The sequence below is a fragment of the Heterocephalus glaber genome, unplaced genomic scaffold (genome assembly GCF_053883595.1).
Source record: "Heterocephalus glaber isolate CG9 unplaced genomic scaffold, H.glaber_assembly_v1.0 deba00001444, whole genome shotgun sequence".
Classification (NCBI taxonomy): Eukaryota; Metazoa; Chordata; class Mammalia; order Rodentia; family Bathyergidae; genus Heterocephalus; species Heterocephalus glaber.
Genome location: NW_028258297.1, coordinates 11792595 through 11813106, shown reverse-complemented (window position 1 = coordinate 11813106; position 20512 = coordinate 11792595). Strand labels below are relative to the sequence as shown.

Below are 20512 nucleotides of genomic sequence, written 5' to 3'. Positions count from 1 at the left end.
GACGAGTAACCCAGAAGACCGTTAACTTCTGACCATCAAAAACAGAGCCCTTGTTCTTCAATGACCAGATTCTTAGTAATGCAGCATGAACAAATGAATGCACAAGGTAGTTAACATTTCCCTAGCATAAAATTAATACCCAAGGCATCTATCCTGGGTGCTGGAAGTCCCTTTCACCAGTTCAGGGGCAGAGGACTCTGTCTGCTCTCTTCTGCTCTCCCAAGTCTTTAAAAATGCTGCCATTTCAGAAACCTGACAGAACTACTCAGTCACATTCACTCCTCTGACATTTTTTCCACCCTGTCCTCTCTTTTTAAAAAAGGGACTGTTATTGCAAAATGTAGCTCTATGTAATTATGTTAACACACATGTTCACAGCAGAGGGAAGGGAGGGTTTGGGGAGAGGGAAACTCAATACTTTGCCAAATCCATTGGGAGGGCAGCCTAGGTTATTAATCCAGAACAGGGCCACTTAGCTGAATTAGTTGAGGCAATGCCCTTCGATTCTGACTAGATTCTTTGCCCCAAGGGAGAATGCCAAAAGAGTCTGTCTCCTCAAATTTATACTATCCCCAACAATTCTTTGCTCAACATATCTCAGATCTGTGCAGAGAATTAGAAAGGTAGTTGTTCTGCCCCAGTAGGCTACAGGGACTCCACATGACTGACTGGGAGAGGTGCTGAAAACTGCATTCTTTTTGTTCTTACAGCCACAACTCAACTCTAAAATCCCAATAATGATGTCTCCTCTTTCTCCCCTCACCCCTCCCTCTGGAGAGAAGCCTTCTGCTGAAGGGCTAAAGCCTGGGAAGCTTTTAAAACCAAGACAGTGCAGGAATCAACTTGAACTCACCCCAGGACCAGGACTGAGCCAAACTCTACCCAAGCCTGTCCTAAACAATCAGTTAAGAATTGCTGGACATACTCATCTCTCTGGAACTGTGAAGACTAATCTGAAAACACTCTGGACTCAAGAGGTGAAGACCCCTCTTAAGGGCCCAAGAGCAAATCAACTCTAGGAAATAAGTGGCAAAGATTCCCTATATCTCTTGTCTCCACATTATAATCCCAAAGCCAAATTTAATCTAAACTATGCTATTAATGCCTTTTGCTAATATAGATGTCTCATTTATAAATCCTAGGGAACATCAGTGACTCAGCTATCTTTCACAGAAATATTCAGCACATTAACTACTCAAGGAGGCTCAGCTAGCTATTAAAAGCAGACTTCAGTGTCAGGCAGCCCCAGGACTAAATACTTGTTCCACTACTTTCAAGCACTATGATTTATACCTCTCTAAAGCTCAATCTTGCATCTGCACAATACAGCTACTAATGTGCCACAGGCCAAACCTGAAGATGACCTTTCGCCTAATCCCTACTCCCTTTCTCCTCCATAGATTAGATAGATTAGACAGATTAGACTCTCCTCCATAGATTAGACTTTGTCTGTTTGACTAAAATTGTATATCCTGGATGGCACAGCCCTAGGAAACAAATTTCATTATGTATCCATGTTCCTTTTCTGCACATGCTCCAATCATGAGATAATCATGTTCGGCCTAGGCTATATGGGCCACGTGGCACTAGTTACCTGGCCTTCCTACATTATAAAGAGCACAGTGGACACCAGGTGGCCATTAATTCATAGGCGATGGTCCCACCTGGTCCCAGCTATAAAGTATAATTTTGATATCCTTCTTTCTTGTTGTTTTCCAAATCTCTTCATCTCCCATCGCTCTCCCCACCTCCGGCTTCAGACCCTACGCTGTGCAGGTCACGGCAATAATGTCCACCTTACAGGGACAGGTTAAGATAATGAGGAGGCGTAGGAATGTGTATCTAGTACAGTACTGGATGAACAATAAGCATTCAATAAATAGTAGCTGCGGCTATAAATTATAATTGAAAATGGTAAAGCCACTTTTATAAAGGAGTAACACTGCCAACTCACAATCACGTTAGCATTCATCTCATCATAGAGTGGTAAACACCATGAGAATGCCAAAGCTTAATGACTATATTGAGCAATGTGCTAGATGATGGGAGCAAGAGTGAAAAGATACAAACTCTGCTCGTGTTGATGGGGGAAGAACACAACAAAAAGGAAGTCACCAAGAGAAAGACTTGAAGAAGGTCTCAGTATGTGACTACTACTCAATGTTAGTGTTCAGGAGTTGCTTTTAAATCTACCCTAGCAGCTTGTGTCAAGCTAAATAGATCTGTGAGGATCACAAGGCAGGGGAGTGCTGCAAGGCAAGGGTCTTTCTGGAGTTCCACATGGGAAGAATGAGGGAAGGGGACAGTGGGAATGCATACAGAAAGATTTTAGCCTTTTCACATTATACCAGGCAAAAACTGCCCCAGGAAGAGAACTGATAACCATGACCATGGGTTTTCAGACAGGTACTACAAGATGACAACCATTAGATTAATGCAGCAGGATTTACATGTTTTAGCAAATAGAAATGAAGCACTCAAGGACTTACAATCATGTAATCAAAAACAAATATCTCACATGAAGGGGGCAGGGGCAGAAGGGGTTGGGTTTTATGAGTTTTATGGGTTTAAAGGCTCACTGCTCTCACAAACCAGCACTCTTGCTCTCTTCTTTCCATACAAATTTTCATCACCACATCCTAGTCTGTCAAACTCCCTCACACACACCTTATAGCCTGCAGGGCTATAACGGCTAAGTCACTCCATGGTCACAACAGTACATGTCCTTCAGGAAACGGTATTGCACTGGGAAAAAAACACTGAACTGAGAATAAAAGCTCGGTGTAACAGACCCAGATCTGCCACTAGTATGAGCTGTAAGAAGAAGACTATGGCCTTAGGTAAATCCTCCAACCTCTCTGGAACTCAATTTCTGAATCTGTAGAACAAAGATGATATGACTATATCAAGCATTGACATTCAATGATTCAAGACCTGACGTCCAAGCTGATGTTTCCTATCTTGAATTTTTCTTTCAGTGATGGGGCAGACATGCCAAAGAGCTAGGGTATTAAAACAAGTGATTACAATTCACTCTCCAGAATATACCAAAAGTTCAGGCATAGTACTAAGACAGCCACAATATTTCTAGAGTACAAACTAAAACTTTCTGAGATTTACACTCTTGCCTACATTGCATTGTATAAAGGTCAGAACTCTCTATTCCTTGGATATTAAAGGAAGGAAGTTTAAAAAAGGAACCAGTGGAACAACAGCAAAGTCACCTGGCACCTGGAAGGGCTCATAGTTTACCTCCTAAAAGCACCCCCTAAACACATACAAGAGTGTGTGAATGAATATGAATATGAATGTGAACATTCATTCTAAAACCACAAGAATGATGGTTGCTATTTCTGGCCAACGGATAGGGACCTGAAAGATGGGTATACAATAATCTGTATTAGACAAATCATATGGTCAGAAATAATCTTGCAACTGCCAGCACTCAAAAAACTGGCAGCTTTTTAAAAAGGACTCTCTGGGGACTCAAAGCTCCAGCAACCAAGGAAAACGTATCCAGATTAGATCAGCAAAGGCCTCTCCAGTTCCACATGAGATACTGTAAGGGCAATGGTGCTGGCCAATACACAAGATTTACACAATGAGCTCCCTGAATGCTGCACATGTCCAGGTCAGAAGAGCTACTGTTCTGCCACAAATAACCCGTGAAGTAGCGGGTGCCAGCTGTCCTATTACTGATGCCTTCAGCTGCAATTCCTCAAGGGGCCCAACTGGATTTTTTTAACAGTCATCACCCATTCCCCCAACTTAAAATTAAGAACAATTCTTACATATTGTCCCAGTCCCTTCACCTTTCTCTTCCTGACAGAAAAATATCCTTTTCCAACATGCAAAACATAAAGTATTACAGCCACACAATGGAATATGATTTAGCAACAGAAAAATGTACTGATACATGGTACAACATAAATAAACTATGAAAACATTATGCTAAGTGAAAGAAGCTAGACACAAAAGACTATATATTGTATTAAATCCATCTGTGTAAAATATCCAGAATAACAAATCTGTTGAAACAGAAAGACCAGTGGTTGCCTAGGGAAAGGGGAGCAGGGGAATAGAAAAATTGGAAGTGATGATTAAGGAGGGAGTGAGGTTACTGTGGTATGATGAAAATGTTCTAAAACGGATTATCAGATGGTTGAACAATTCTATGAGCATACTAAAAGCCATTGAATTGTATACAGTACTGTAAATGGGTGGCTTACATAGTATGTAAATTATATCACAATATGCCTGCTTTTAAAATGTCCTAAAAAGATCACAACCTTCTTTTTTTTTTTGGTACCGGGGCTCAAACTCGGGTCCTTGCATTTGCACAGCAGGTGGCGAAACCACTCAGCTAAATCCCTGGCCTGATCACAACCTTCTTTAAGAAGGGCAATTTGGTAAGGAAGATTTATTCTTTTAGACATCCTTTGTTTCCAAGCACCTGGTCCTTCCTCTCAACTACCTTTTGCTATTCCTACTCTCTGCTATACTGCAGCACCCAGCTCTGGCCAACACTTTTCCAGATACAACGACTTTGCTGATGTGAGCTTCACTTTGATCTTAAAGTCAACTGTTGCTCAATCCTGACTTTAGTGTCCTTCCTTACATATCTAGTTTCCTTTTGTTCAGCACAGACAGTAAAATCACTCTGGTAAGAGGGTAAGGAGGGGGAGACAGTGAGAGAAACAGAAAGACAGGACCCCCCACCCCGCAGGCATATATGCAAGCACCCCTACTACCACATCATGAAAGGGAATAAGGATAAACAACAACAAAAAAGGACAAGTTTGGGAGTTTCAACAAATCTGGGTTCCAATCAAAACATCTGGCCAAGTTACTTTAAGCCTCACTCTCAGTTTCCACTTCTGTAAAATGAGGGAAATACCACCTTATGCATCTAATGTATGTGATTATTATAAAAATTAAAGAAAAACATCTAGCAAAATGCCTGACTCCTAAAAGCAATCTGTAAATATTAAAGTTATTTATAGAAGCTGTATACCCACTTCCTCTCATGCTGTCCTCTAGTAGGTCAGCCTCCATGTCCAAAAGCCAGCAATAAAAGCAGATTATTGGTACCATCAAATTGGTTATAAGCATTTTCCTATTCTAACTTATCTTATTCACAAATCCCCAGTCCATCCCTGATATTTCTGGCTTTTCTACTTCAATAGTATTACCTCTCCAGTTCCATGTTCCCTTCTTAATCATAATCTGTATTTATCACCTTAATTATGATATGCTAAGCCACTCTGGATAAGCTGTTTACCCAGATGAGTGCAGCACTCAGTATTCTTCCTAAAAGCGTATCATGAAATAAAAGCAACTTAAGACAGATTCAAGAAAGAATTATGATAGAACACCAGGCAGCCATGAAATAATGCTGCAGAAATAGTTAATGCATGAAAAGATGTTTACAGTACAGTAGGAGGGTTGAACCCTATTATAAATATGCAAACCCAGCATAGAAATGAGTAGAACAAACAAAAACTTAAGATAAAGGTAAATATATTAGGGCAATTTTATTTTAGAGATTTGTTCTGTTGTATAAATTTTTCTTTGATATATATTACTTTTATCTCTAAAATATTTTAAGGACTTTAAAAAGGCAATTAATTTAAAAATTCAATGCTTCTCTAGAGTGTGGCTATGGAGTCAGAAAGAGTAGGGATGTAATCCCTATTCTACCACTTACTATAACTATTAGCAAATCATTTAATGTGTTTAGGCTTGGTATTCTCATCTGGAAAATAAAGATAAAACTCCTAACTGACTACTCAGCACATAGTCTTCAGAAAACCCCAGTGCCCTTACTATTCTGCCCCTTTACCCTGTGTCAAGGGGTCTTACAACACTTGAGCATGCAAAGAGCTGACTGAAACCCTCCTCTAAAACCCATCCTCTGAGTTTCTGATTCAGTAAAGCTGGGAAGAGAGGAGGACCATGAATTTGTATGTTTCCAGATGGAATGGCTCATGCTGGCCCAGAAGGCACATTTTGAGGGCCATTGCTCTAAGTAATAACAAAGCCCTGACAATAGGCTACAAAGATATTAAATGCCTTTTCAGATTGCTACTACTTCAGGTATAGCTGCTCACTAGATACTGAATTAAATTGGACTGTCATAATGCAACGCACACTCACCGAAAAGCCCAACTTACAACATTGGAAAATTCACCCCAGGACACTGAGGGAACTGTTTTTCTACTTAAAGTTGTCAGCAAATAACAATTACTAGTACCACATTTAGAATAATCTGATTTCCTGCATGGGAGAAAACATCTGAAAATCTGGATACAGATCAAACAAAATGCAAAAGACAAACACTGTAAATCCACTGTAAGTTGTTCCATACCTATCTGGTAAATTCATTTGGGGCAGAAAGGTAGGTTCTAATGTTACAGAAAACTTGTGTTGCTCTGGGTGCCCTCTGTTGACAAAAACTGACATAGCCACTTACTCTTTTGTTCCCTCCCTTTTCTCCTCCTACTCCAGGAGAGCCAAGTCCTGGAGGGTGACTAAGATTTCCAGAAAGATTTCCAGTTAAGAAATTTTCCTTAGTCTGTGTATAGGCAGAACAAACTTTTTCTTCCTCCAGTTTCCTTAGTCCCCTTCTCTGTGTTAGGATCTGCAGCTTATGTCCAAACAGGTATGGAGATGCAGCCCCATGGTGCCATGCCTGCCTGGCAAGTGCAAGGTCCTGAGTTCAATCCCCGGAAGGTTGGGGGGGGGCGGAGGGCTTGGGGTTGGGGGGACAAACAGGTTAAATGATTCAGGATTGCAAACACCTATTTTTGTACAACCCAAATATAGAATATAAACTGGGATGGTTTTTATATTTTTAATAAGTGCAAAGAAAAATAAAAAAGCTTACTATTACAGGATAGATGAAAATTTTATAAAATTCAAAATGTCAGTACCCACAAGTAAAGTTTTATTTGAACACAGCTATATTCATTCATTCACATATTGTCTATGGCTGCTTTCATGCTACCGCAGCAGAGCTGAGTAACTGCAACAGAAACAGTATGGCCCCAAAAGCCTGAAATACCACTCTCTGATACTTGACAAAAAGTTTCCCCATTCGTCTTCTACATATGGATAAATGTGATGTCTGATCCTCATTCAAGTACAAAGTACATGGTTATAACTTCTATGGAAAAGTGAGGACACTGTGCTAGCTCTCGGATGCATTTTTCAGTTAACGTTTATTAGCAATCCTATACTAAAAGCATCCCATATTACAAATGAAGAACCAAGCCTAACAGAAGTTAAGATTTTTGGGCCCAAACTAGAATTTGAACCCTGGTCTAACATCAAAGTTTTCTGATCATCCTCCAGAGGTTTTCAAACAGTGTTCTGGTCAGGGAAGGAGACTCATAGCAAAAGGAAATTCAGAGGGTGGGCTCTGGGGTTCTGTATCTTTTCTATTAGGATCACTACCCTTACCTTGTATAATAAATTGTACACATGAAATCTGTTAGTGATATGCAGCTCTGAAATGATTCCAAGCACTTATAGTTTCCTACATGATGTTTTTCTTTTAAAGTATATTTTTCACTACCTTCCAGAGTATAATACTGTATCAGATCCCACATGTGAGAGCTTAGAATGAGTCTCTCTTCTCAGGAATATTACCTGGCACTACTTGACTACAAAATATGCATAAACTCAAGAGTAAGACTGAAACTTGGAGTTTAGGGTTTTGCAGCACTGCACTCTTGCCAGTTGCTTCTGTGTACTCTTGAGCACTCAGGCTACAAAACAGCAACACTATGTTGTCCTTGGAGCTGTAAAGCCTCACCTGCCCACGTAGGCATGGTCTCTAGCATCAGTCCTCTTTGCATTGCTACATATCTTTGCTGTGGTGGATAAGCCAGGTTCTCTGAGAATAGCTTACATGAAAAAAGACCTAACTGTTTCTAGGCCTTACTTCTCACAAAGGCCTGCTTCCATTCTAAGCAACTGCATTTTCATAATTTTGGAACTTACTCACTATGTGACTCACTCACCAGTGTTCCTAGATCTATCTAGTTAATCTCTAACAATAGTAGGAATCTTAATTTACTCATCCAGTAAAAATTAAAATTATTTTCCAATAAAAATTAAACACTTGTGCTCTGGCATACAGATCACTGGGGTCTCATCAATGGAGAACGGGCATGAAAGTGCTATGTAAACTATACAGAGGGGCCGGGGATTTAGCTCAGTGGTTCTACCGCCTGCCTCAATAGTGTAAGGACTGGAGTTCAATCCCAAGTACCAAAAAAAAAAAAAAAAAAAACTATACAGGACTACAGAACTATAATAAAGAATTATCCCTGTAAAGATGCACCAATGGGGAGTAAAGGGTGCTGTTGACTAAAAAAAAATCAAATGTGCAAATAAAATGTTTAAAAAACCAAGTAAATGTAAATGAGTATAAGACATGTGCCCAGTGGAAATACCTAGCACATTTAAATTTAAAAATCAAATTCACTAATTAAGAGCTACACAGCCCTAGGCAATGTCTTAATCTCTGAGCCTACATTTTTTGCCTGCAAATGGGATTAAATAATACTTACTAAATACCTTATACAGGGCCTGGCACATAGTGTTCAACATATGCTAGCTCTCTTCTTTAGATCACTCCCTACCCCCTACTCTAAAGTCACAACTGCTAGAATTAATGTATAGGATCCCTGTGACAATAACAAAATAACAGAACTGAAAGGCTAGAAGCATGTAAGGTCCTTATAATAGGAGACACACAAAGAAACTTCTACTAATTCAATAAAGGTATTTATTCACTGTTTTGGTTTTGGTTTTGTTTGTACCAGGGATCAAACTCAAGACCTTGCACTTGTGAAGCAGGGGAGGCGTCACTGAACTAAATGCCAGGCTCATTTATTGAGTGTTTTAAGAGCCTTGTATGACTCCATAAAATGAGAGATGTACATTTAATACCCACTTGGCCAAACTCATTAAACTTGTAAGAGGTACTCTCTTGCTGAAGATCAGATATCTAGCTTAAGTATTAATTTTTCATATCACGCTGGCAAGGCAAAGGCAATGAAAACCTAGCAAAAGTCTGACCAAACTTAGGGATTTCCACCCCCCTTTATCCACAGGAGAAAATGTCAATGAAGTAGTTCTTATATTTCAAGAAGGCTGACGATGAGTTTACTTTTTAACTTATTCTTTTGCCATTTCTTAACAAATTCTTAGAGGGCATTTACTTTGTGCAAAGTATTCAAAAATAGGAAGAAACATGACCGAGTTCTTTGTTCTCAAAGAACTGTATAGGTCTCAAATTTTTTTCACCATGACCCAATAGGCAGAGATAAAGTGCCATTACAAAGTGGAAAGCATGTCCCTTGGAAATGCAGTAGGCATTAAGAGTCTATTCCCAAATAAGAGCATCAGACAAGACTTCATGGAGGGAGCAACTGAAGTAGACTCAAACAAGGACCTGAATTTAAACATGGAAAATACCATGAGGAGAAAGAGGAAAGAAATTATAGAATTTAAACCCATATCTGATTCCAAAGCTACATTATCCCACACCATAGTATGACTATAACACAGAAAAATCTTACATGAAACAAGGAAAATGACTGCGGCTAGATTATACTAGACCTAAGCTAGAGTACTTGGCAAATAAAAGTTAAGCAGAACTGTGAGAGTCCAGTGAGACTAGAGTAGGTGCTTTTGTTTAAATTTATGATTACTCAGAATTTCCTGAAATTATTTTCTAGTAGTACAAAAATTTCTAACACAAGACCTCAAGTGCTATAATTCCCTTCCCTCTCTAATTAACCTTGTATCAGCTCAGGAAAACAGTATACAATAATTCTATTAAGAAAATGAAAACATTTAACCTAACTGAAACATATAACTATACTATCTACCAACTATGAGGTCTTTGCCCTTGCATTATATGTAACTATAGGTTGGTTTCATTCTAAATCACCTACCAGTAATTGTCTGTGAAAGAACAAAGGATGGGGCTTCTTAAAAGTAACTCACAAAATGATAAGCAAGCTTGGTTGTGAGATCATCTACTGCTTGGTAGTAATAGTTATCACCAAGAATATGCCCACTAATGACTTAGCTGCCCTAAGAAATTCTAGACAGATGAATTTCCCAATTTTGAAAATTGTTAGTAAAGGAAATTCTGTAACTTTCCTTTCTAAATAATCCTAGTGATTAATAATCTTTAGTCAGATTAGCCACATTAAGCTTTTCATTACAACTCAAATCACTGCCTATTTACAAAGTATTAGTTTAATGTACCGAAAAGTCAAGGAGTAAAATCATCCATTAAATTTACAAAACACTTAAGCAATTAGGTTAAAAGTCAGCCAAAAACAGTGGCACAACTCCTGCCTGGCAACCATGAGGTCCTGAGTTCAATTCCCAGTACCAAAAAAGACAAAAAAAAAAAAAAGAGTCAACCAACAATCTTACAAAAAAAATCACAACACCCTAAATTAAGCAAAAAGAGGTAAAGCTAAGAAGAGTCCGACTGTGACATAAAAGGCAGGATGTAACAAAGAGACCAGATATAGAAGAGAGATGAGAGAAAAGTCAGCTCTATTTTTAATGCTTCTGGCATAAGTCATTCTTTTATCCACAGATCTACAGCAGCCCTGAAGGACTGAGGAGGCAAGGAAAGGGTAAGAGATAAAAGTTTCAACTTTTCCACAAGGAAGAATGACATTCCCAAGAACCACAAAATCAAGCCCATTGGACCCAGAGCACTTAAAGGAAAAAGAAGAAACTTGGGAGCTGGGGATTTAGCTCAGTGGCACCATGCCTGCCTCACAAGGTCCTGAGCTCAATACCTGGTACCCACACACACAAAAAAAAAGAGAGAGAGAGAAGAAACTTGGGCCTGAAGATGATAAGACACTAACATTACCCAGAAAGCTAAAGAGATAAGCTAAATCTAGTTTTACAAACAATAAGTCACTCTTATCCTATGAAATTTTAAAAATGTAATCCTTTCAACTACCCTAGAGTATTTTTATTTTCAAAGATGATAAAACTAAGCCTTGGAGGAGCCCTCACAACATATGCTCATGTTCTTCGCATTTTCCAAATTCATTTGATCTGACCGTATGGAAACGCTCACATAGATACGTTAAATGAGTTCAGAAGCAATGAGGGAAGACTTCACAAAAGAAAGTGAATTGTGACCAGGGATTGTGAGGAACACTTAGGATTCTGCTACGGAAAAAAAAAAAACCATTTTAAACAAAAGAAGAAAAGGTCTAAAGGGGTAGGGGTGGTGGGAGGGAAGGGGAAAGGAAAGAAGGGAAAAGAAAAATTATGAGAAAGAAAACAAATGGAAACGAAATCTATGTAAATAGGGAAGGATGGAGGGGGTGAAGGGTGCACAGGTAATGGGGAAAAAATAAGAACCAAGATACATCATGTACAGGTACAAGCACCCAATGACAAATGTAAATGTACTGTATACCTAAAATGTACCAATAAAACAATTTAAGGAAAAAAAACTCAAAAAACAAACAAACAAAAAGGCATTGGGAAAAAAGAAGTGGCCAAGAGAGATATTTGAAGAACTATAAACACACATGTACAAAAGAAGAAATCTGTGACTAAGGTAACAATGAAAAAACAGACTTGGTGAAACTAGGACCAATTTGTAGAATCTTAAATGTCTGCCTCATTTCAGACCAAATTCTGTTCAAATTATAAAAGTCTCAAAAATAACTTTTTTTTTTTTTTTTGGTACCAGGGATCAAACTCGGGAACTTGCACTTTTGAGGCAGGCGCCGGAACCACTAAGCTAAATCCCCACCCCCAATAACTCCTTCTTTACAGTGACACTCCCAAGATTTGTATAAGGTAGGCAAACAAACATATACAGATTTCATTTCCCTCACAAAGACCTATTTTTCTTGGTGATATGACCCATTTATATCCCTAAATTAGAAATTTCAAATCTATGATATAACTCATTTCACATAGAAAACAACTAAAATCAGAATGAAAATGAGAAAACATTTAGAAGAGTGTGAGAATTAAAAACTAATTATTTTCTTGTAAAGCTTCCCTAGGCCTTCTTTTCCATAAAATAAGAAAACAATTTACCGATCCCATTACATGTCAACAAATATGCATGTTCTCTCTAACCCTGTAACAATCTTTCGAAGTACTATTCCTAATTTATAGATGAAGGAATTGCAGCTCAGACAAGACAACTTGCCTGAGACGAGAAAGCTTGCAACACTGAAACAATTTAAACTCAGAGCCAGGGGTGAGTGTGCTTGTGTGTGTGTGTATTTGTGTGTGTGTGTGGGCACCCACAAAGGAATTTCCATAAAACAGCCTTATATAGAAGCTACAGTGTCTTGGTTAAAAAATAATAATAAGCCAATGAACCTGGCTGATCCTCTACTATTCCACATCCCTTAGGACAGCACAGTTTCCCTTCACTACATGAAGAGCTTTCTTGCCCAAACTTGCCTGCCAGTAAGAATCTGAAGACAGCTGTGTCAGCCAAGCAAAAAGCGATCATAAACTTGCCAATCTTCCTTGAAACAACCATCAGGCCTATGCAGAGACAGGCAAATGCCCCTTTTCATAGTCTCTTTCATAAAATACTAAATTTATCCAAATCAAGCAAATAAAGGTGAAAAGACACTTTTGTTTTCTTTTATTAGGGAGAGAAGAAAGGTTTATTTTATGAAAACTCCTAAGAAAAACTATTTGTAAATTGTAAGTCTGACAAAAAAAGTGTATCCAGAAAATTAAGGAACTGTTAAAATTCAATAGACAAACCAACCACATAAAAACTGAATAAAAGACCTGAAGACATCACAGTACCAAACACTTGTTTTAATAAAAAGAGTTGATAAAACCAAACCATTCTGGAAAATAGTTTGAGAGTTTCTTTAAAAGTTAAGCAAGTGGGGGCCAGGGATTTAGCTCAGTGTTTCCGCCGCCTGCCTAGCAAGCACAAGGTCCCGAGTTCAATCCCCAGTACCAAAAAAAAAAAAAAAGTTAAGCAAGACCTCACCATAGTAATGGTGGCACAACTCTATACATTTACTTTTAAAAAATCACTGAAAAAGAACAGGCTAAGGTGGGGCTGTTGCTCAGTGGTAGAGTGTTTATCTAGCCTGCATAAGGCACTAGGTTCAATCCATACCACCACACACACGCATACACACACACACACACACACAAACACAACATCACTTACCTGGCTGAATTTTTTTTCTCCCTTGTACCAGGGATTGAACTCAGGACCTTACACTTTCAAGGCAGGCGCAGCATCACTGAGCTAAATCCCCAGGCCCACCCAGTTGAATTTTATGGTATAGATATTATATCTGAATAATGCTTTGTAAAAAGCAATCTGGCACACATACACATACACACACAAGACAGAGAACAACTTGAGGGGAAACAAGTATAGAAGAAAGAAAATGGAATCATAGCACTTTATTATTTGGTAATCAAAATATAATCATAAGAATGTACAGTGATACATTTATTCTATGATTTTGGAAAAGATGGCCACGTTTGTGTTTGTGTGGGAAAGATGGCCACAGTCATGTCTGTCACCCAATGCAGAGTTTCCAAACAAAAACAAAATTTTGCCAAAGGCTTCTGTTTGAGAGCCACATTGTTTGCAAACAAAAGCATCTGGAACCGAGGTACCAGTGTACTATGAAATCATAAAGCAATAATAATTATTTTTAAAAATGGCTTTATTAGAGAGAGTATGTCTATAATACTGTTAATTCTTCATCTTCAACAATAGCAAGCCAAAGGATGGTCCACAAAATTGATAAATCAATAAATGGCACAATAAATAAGTTATTTAGATGCAGGGCAGTAAGGAACAGAAGAAATAAATTCTTTTGTAGGAGGGAAAAGCCTATGAACTAACCGTGGAATGAAATGTGATCTAAAACACAGTAACAAAGTCTAAAGCTGACTACAGGAGAAAGCTCTATGAGAACACGTTGCATCTGCAAGGCCTTTCATCCACTAGAGGGTGTACGGACAACACCACAGAAGGACCTTAACCTTTGATGGGCAGCCTGATGGCAGCTATTGGGGAAAAGCAACCTTTTAAAAAGACCTTGCATTTGATCCCCGGTACCAAAAAAAAAAAAAAAAAAAAAGACCGTGCACAAAACATAAAAATAGGGATCTGTACAACCTAGTAGGAAGAAAAGAAAGTGATTTTATCTTTGTTATAATTTAACAACAAATTAGAAATATGTTTAGCTTTAAAAAAAAAAAAAAAAAAGGACCACAGTAAAATTATAGATTATAAGATACAGAGAGGGTAACATTTTATTTCTGAATGAGTCATTTTAATCTAGTCACTAGCTCGGGGGTTTAGGGGGTGTTTAGGGCCAGGATGGAAAAATAGAGTAGGGGAGTGGCTGTTAAAAGGCATGGGGTTTAAATTAGTTTTTCATTTCTTGGGAGGGAAAGGGATTGGGTTTCACACATACTGAAGACTCAGTGTACCATCAACTACCACTGAGCTATACTCTTAGGCCATAAGGTAGAGTTTTTAAGGACAACAGTTTTTAGAATGTTTTTCCCAACTACAAACTGCAATCCACTGGTGGGTCTACAAATTGTTGGGCACAATTTATAATTTTTGGAATGTAATGGAACAGAATGAAAAATATCATAATTGTCAGAGCACAGTAAGTGGTATTCCTATACATCCATATATGTGTATGTGCTGGGTCAGGACATAAAAGGTATGACTCAGATTTGCAGTCTTTTTTAAGTTCAAAAATACTGAGCTAGAACTTGAAGACCCTCACAATGTTCTCCATCTTACCAACTTTCCCCAAAGGAAAAAAAAAAAGCAGCCATCATTTCTCTGCCACCAAGCCAAATAAAAATGACAGAAAATGTATTTGCTGTTACACAAAGCCCTCAAAGTACATTTGCAAAAAAAAAAACAACTAAAATAAGGCTCATTCTAGAAATAAATAGAAGAACTGGTTAGAATACAGGAAAGAAAATATTTTTGGAGAGAAAAGAAAATACTTTTTAAGATATTTAAAATCTGCCCTCTATATAAAAGACTGCCACTCTAAATACAAACCCATAACTAAGTTACATTTGTCAACTTAAACATCTAGTTTGATATGCTCTTATTTCTGTGTATCCCTGAAACTTATTCATATGACTTTTAAAAGAATTTCAGAAAATTAAAGGAAAATTGAGAAGTCACTGACAAATATTTAAAAAATCAAAGTCTGACACATGTTTTAACAAAGAAAAAGACAAATTACAGACCATAAGCTATCTGAATAAACAAGGAAGAAAACTCAATATAAATAAGTTATTCAGGAGCCTGAAGGTCCTTGAATAACTTTCCTAAAGATTTTTCCATGATGTTGCAAAAGATTCCATACCTTCTTATCTTGTCACACTAACAAGAGGTAAGCTATATCAAAGGAAGACAGACACGAACAGAAAAATGTAGAAATACCAAAGAGGCTGAAAATTTGAAGTTCAACCCAAATCTGCTATTTCCTACCTATGCAGGATTCATTTTAATCTCTATGCTATTTTTCTTATCTACAAAATAGGGATGATAAGGACCAACCGACTTGGTGGAGCTACTAAGATGATGAAAACTGAATACAGTATTTTGTAAACCGTACTTTACAATCAGTTCTTATACTTTACTAATTTACTAAGAGTACACTAGTGCCATAGCTGACTCAACACCTGAACCTAAGCAAAAGTCTATGTGCCCTCTCATCTCAAATGTAAACAGCCATGTTTCCTTCCAAGTTTAAGTACTAGACAATGCAGTGGGCCATAATTTAAGGCTGCCGGAAAAAAGATTATCCTGAAGGTATTGCGTTACTGTCAACACTTACTTTTAGCTGGGCTGCTCCAATGAAGCAAAACAAATTACAGTATTTCTAATTTGTATTCATCTGTTCTATTGCTCTTTCCCTACCCATTCCCCAAACTGAGTTTATTACAAATCAAAATTCAACCAAGAAGCAACTACTGAAACACAAAGTTGCTGACAATGAAAGTCCTCCCAGCAACTGATTATAGTGTAGTATAAGCACTTTAATTAATTCACTTGTTAATTAAACAAATGTTCCCCATTTCCTAGGTCAAATATGCTGGGGGATGCTTCTGGCATTCTTACCACTTAAAACTAGTTACCAATTTTTTCACACATCCCCCTTCTTTGCCTGGTAGCTGTGTTTTTACCAAGAATCACCTATGTTTATTTACCAACATGCCTTAGAAATTCTAAATTTTTATAATTATCTCATTAAATGTTATATACATAAACAAAATAAAAGTTTTCTTGAAAACAGCTCAATTTTAAATGCTTTGAGAATACTTAATAAATCAAGGTGCTAAATGCTCCATCAAATTAGATATGGGCAAGACACTGTAAAAGACTGGGCAGGGGGGGCCAGGAATTTAGCTCAGTGGTACCACGGCCTGCCTCCCAAAAGCAAGGTCCTGAGTTCAATCCCCGGTACCAAAAAGAGAGAGAGAGAGAGAGAGAGAGACTGGGCAAAGAGTAAACAAAATATAGGCATTTCACCCAGATTGCTCTGAATGTCATTAAGGCCTTGTTTCTCTTTGTAAAAAAAAAATATATATATATATATATATAAAACAAACATGCAAAGAAACGACATTAAAACTCAGGTGCTATTGTAGGTTACACAAAAAAAATTTTAATATAGTAGTATTTCAATCAGTAACCTGTATGCACATGTAAAAGGCTTTGGCCTCCTATCAGAAGACTAAATAATAAAAGTGTATTTACTTAAAATAAAATGCTCTGAGTTAAAATAAAAGTTTTAAATTCTCTCTCCACTTCAAACATTTTTTTTTTGGTACCGGAGCTCGAACTCGGGTCCTTGAGCTTGAGCAGCAGGCGATGAAACCACTGAGCTAAATCCCCAGCCCATTCAAACAATTTTTTAGAAAAACTTTTGGTGGCCTACTATCCTGATCACACCAGTTAAGAGAACGGACTGTACTTATTAGTTAGGAATGACCATACATCCCAGTTAGCTAGGGACCGTTTCAACATAATTCTTACCATCTCTTTTCATTCTCAAAAGTGCCCCAACTTGAACCGTAAATTTCTATGTCTACTTTAACAATAGCAGACATTAGCTGTAGTGGAGCACACCTGTAATCCCAGCACTTTAGAGCCTGAGGCAGGAGGACCACTGCCAGTTCGAGGCCAGCTTGGGCTACATAAGTGATTTTAAGACCAGCCTGAACTACATAGTGAGATCCTATCTCCAAAGGAAAAAACCTCACACACACACACAATAGCAGACATAAAGTTATGGCACTAGAAGTGAAAAGGGAACCCCACTGTGCTTTCCAGGAAACCCCTAAAGAAGCCATTCCAAATAAAAATTCCAAGCCAAAGTAGTAAGCTTGCTATGCTTCTAATTAGGCTTCTTCTAATTAGGCTGCTGCTCCTAAGCCTCTTCCATATAAAAACTCTGGAGCTGTTACACACAAGTATTGTCCCACTCAAAAAATAATTCTAACCCAAAAACTATTTCAGCTTTAATCAACACCTGAGAGCCTCGCAAGGGCAAGGTCCCGAGTTCAATCCCTGGTACCCCGCCAAAAAAACAACAACAACCAAACACCTGAGAACATGTACAACTACATGCATATAAATCACAAAGAATAAGCATCTAGGAATCTAAACCACTACACTGTATTATTGACCTAAAATCTGCATGGCCTGAGATAAAACATTAGCTTTTTTGAGCTGTTTTCCATTTCTGTAAAACTAAACAGTATTTGTCTCCTCTACTTGTATAGAGAGAGCACATAAGCAAGCAGAAAGAAGTGCTTGGAGTGCTTTAATAAAAGCAATGGACTGATATCCCATAGGGCTTGTTAACTGCTCAGGAAAGAAGGCTGAGGTGATCTAACATAAAAAAGCAAAAGCTATACAAGATGGTGGGTGGGTTTTTTCCCTCTTCCTTTTCTTCAGATTTTTAATTAAAATGTGTTGTTAGACCTTTTATAACAATTAAAAAGTCACTAGAACAGTGAAATGAAAAAAAAAGGTGAAATGCTTAGTCTACTTAGGGCCAACAAACTTACACATAGTAATTAACCAGCAGTTATAGACTCCTAGATCTATGGTTGAGCTTCTGGAGGTATATGAAGCTGCCAAATGATAAATAAAATAATGTGAATGAGCGGGGACATTTCCTTCTAGTGAGTCAATAATCTATGGTATGGAAGAAAGGTCCTCAGATAGACAATAAATTGAAGTTTTTATTCAGCTACAGTACTAACTTGAACTGTTACTTTGGGTAAGTCACTTTATCTTTGTGTACTGCAATTTCCTTATCTTTCTATAGGAAACAATCACCTCATCTACCTCAAAAAGTGGTGGAGAGGATGAAATGAGAACATATTAATGACAATGTGTTACAACAATCAAAATATTATTTTCTACCTCTTTTAAAATCACCATTAGATGCTCATAAAAATCCTATTTGGAAATGGTTCTTGGCTAGCTATTTAGAAAGAGATAGCAAAAGAATATGGAAAACAAATAAAGACACACAATTAAAATTCACTTTCACCCCACTCTCTGGCTCCTGGATTTGCTGGGGCAAACCCCACTGGAGAGATGTAAAGATCACAAGTTCAGTTCTTGCCCACTTCGGGCTGTTCAGTGACCAGTGTTTCACACTGATAAATGGCTCCCAAATCTCAAAGCACAAACTGAGGTTAGGCGCATTAATTAGCAGTACTCATTTGGATTCTGTATTCATCAAATACAACAAGCCGCTATTCAATATTTGCCTATTTGCACTACTCTAAGATCTCTAATTCAAAGATCCAGTCAGAGTACAAAATAAAGCCTAAGAAAATAAACTAAAATAAACCTGTCACCATCAGAATGTGCCTCAAAGTAAACGAGCAGCTTTAAGCTGTGGCAAAAGGTTTGTGCAGGCCTACAGCAGACAGAGTATCAGTAGTAAATGTACAGGTTACAAAAGTAGGTCCCTGCTGCAAAAGAAAAGAAAATGTAGTTCCAAACAAAGAGGCCACTTTTTATCCTTTAACAAATTTCTATTCTTTCTGCTTAGCTTCTCATTGATCTGCAATTCACACAGCATTAGACAGGATACTTTCAGATTCTTTTAAACTCAGTAAATCTATTTCCACACTTTATATCATTTAGCTTCACCTTCCTATTCCCAAAATGAGCAACATTTTATAAACAATAAAATATCTGCATTAGTATGTAACACCAGATTAAGAAACTGACCATGATTCCTTTAAATTACACATCCCAGGTAAAAAAAAACTCCAGATGAAACAGAAAATATCACTCTTTTTAAAAAGTGGTTCCTGGGACTGCATTCTCAGCTTTTGCTGCGCAGCAGAATCACCTCAGGAGTTTCTAAATATTTGAATAGCTAAGCCCAATCTTAGACCTACTCAACAGAATATCTGGAGACAGGATCTCTAGGCATCAGTATTTTTTCTGATATATGGCCAGAATATATCAAAGGGCATGAATTTCACAACTTACAGGAGCTCTCTCTTATGACAGACTCAAAACAAAACAAGAACAAAAAAACAAAACTTGTAATGTTCTCTTCTGATTTGGGGTAATGACTGTATCTTTCACTAAAAGCTTCCATCTTCAATTCCAACAGTAATAATCCTACTGGGAGACGAAAACTAAGACAGATAAACATTTTATCTCCATACCCTACTTGGAGCCAGTCTGATGCCAACCTAACACCAATAATGCAAGAACTGGGTAAATATTCTCAAATCTGGAAGGCCTCCAAATAGGTGATTATTGATTATCCTATTTTTAAGACGAGCTTCAGGAGCTCTGATGAGATTCAATTAGTTTCTGGAAAGGACAGCCATGTCACCCTTTTCATTTACACTATGCTGACTCATACTCCTTGAACAAGCCTAACCAATGGTGGCTTTTCTTTCTTCACAATGCCATAAAAAATCATGGATGAGCATTCAAAGATATTTCCAGGAGCTATCCTTTCAAATCTCCCAAACAATGTCAATATCCCCAGACAGCAAGGAGATAAATTTCATTCATGACTTAAACCATACCATTTCTCTAAGTGGCAGCTTTACTTGGTCTCTGATTCTAACTCTGTTTTAGACTCATATGCTCAAGCCTTCAAACACCAGAAAGACAAAAGAGGCATTTTACACACTTGCCTAAACCACACTAAGTTGTCTCGTAGGAAACAGTTCTGCTCTGATCCACAATAGGCCCTGGCTTTTTCCAATCATACCCCACCTAACAAAGAAAGGCAGCAGAAATTTCACTCTCTCAAGCAAGCCTTTCCTGATTAAAACCATAAGGCTGAAAAAATCTCCCTGGGAAGAGAATGGAACTTTCTTGCTGCAAATTACTGCAGAGACTCAAAAAATCTGTGCAGGCACAGGCTAAGAGGCAGAAAATCAAAAGACAGGTCTAGCA

General features: G+C 37.9%; 1 protein-coding gene across 42 annotated transcripts in view; it reads right to left on the bottom strand.

The window, feature by feature from the left end:
• The window catches only part of Rbfox2 (RNA binding fox-1 homolog 2), a 262069-nt gene that overhangs the window by 165275 nt on the left and 76282 nt on the right, over positions 1–20512 (bottom strand). The window lies entirely within an intron of this gene.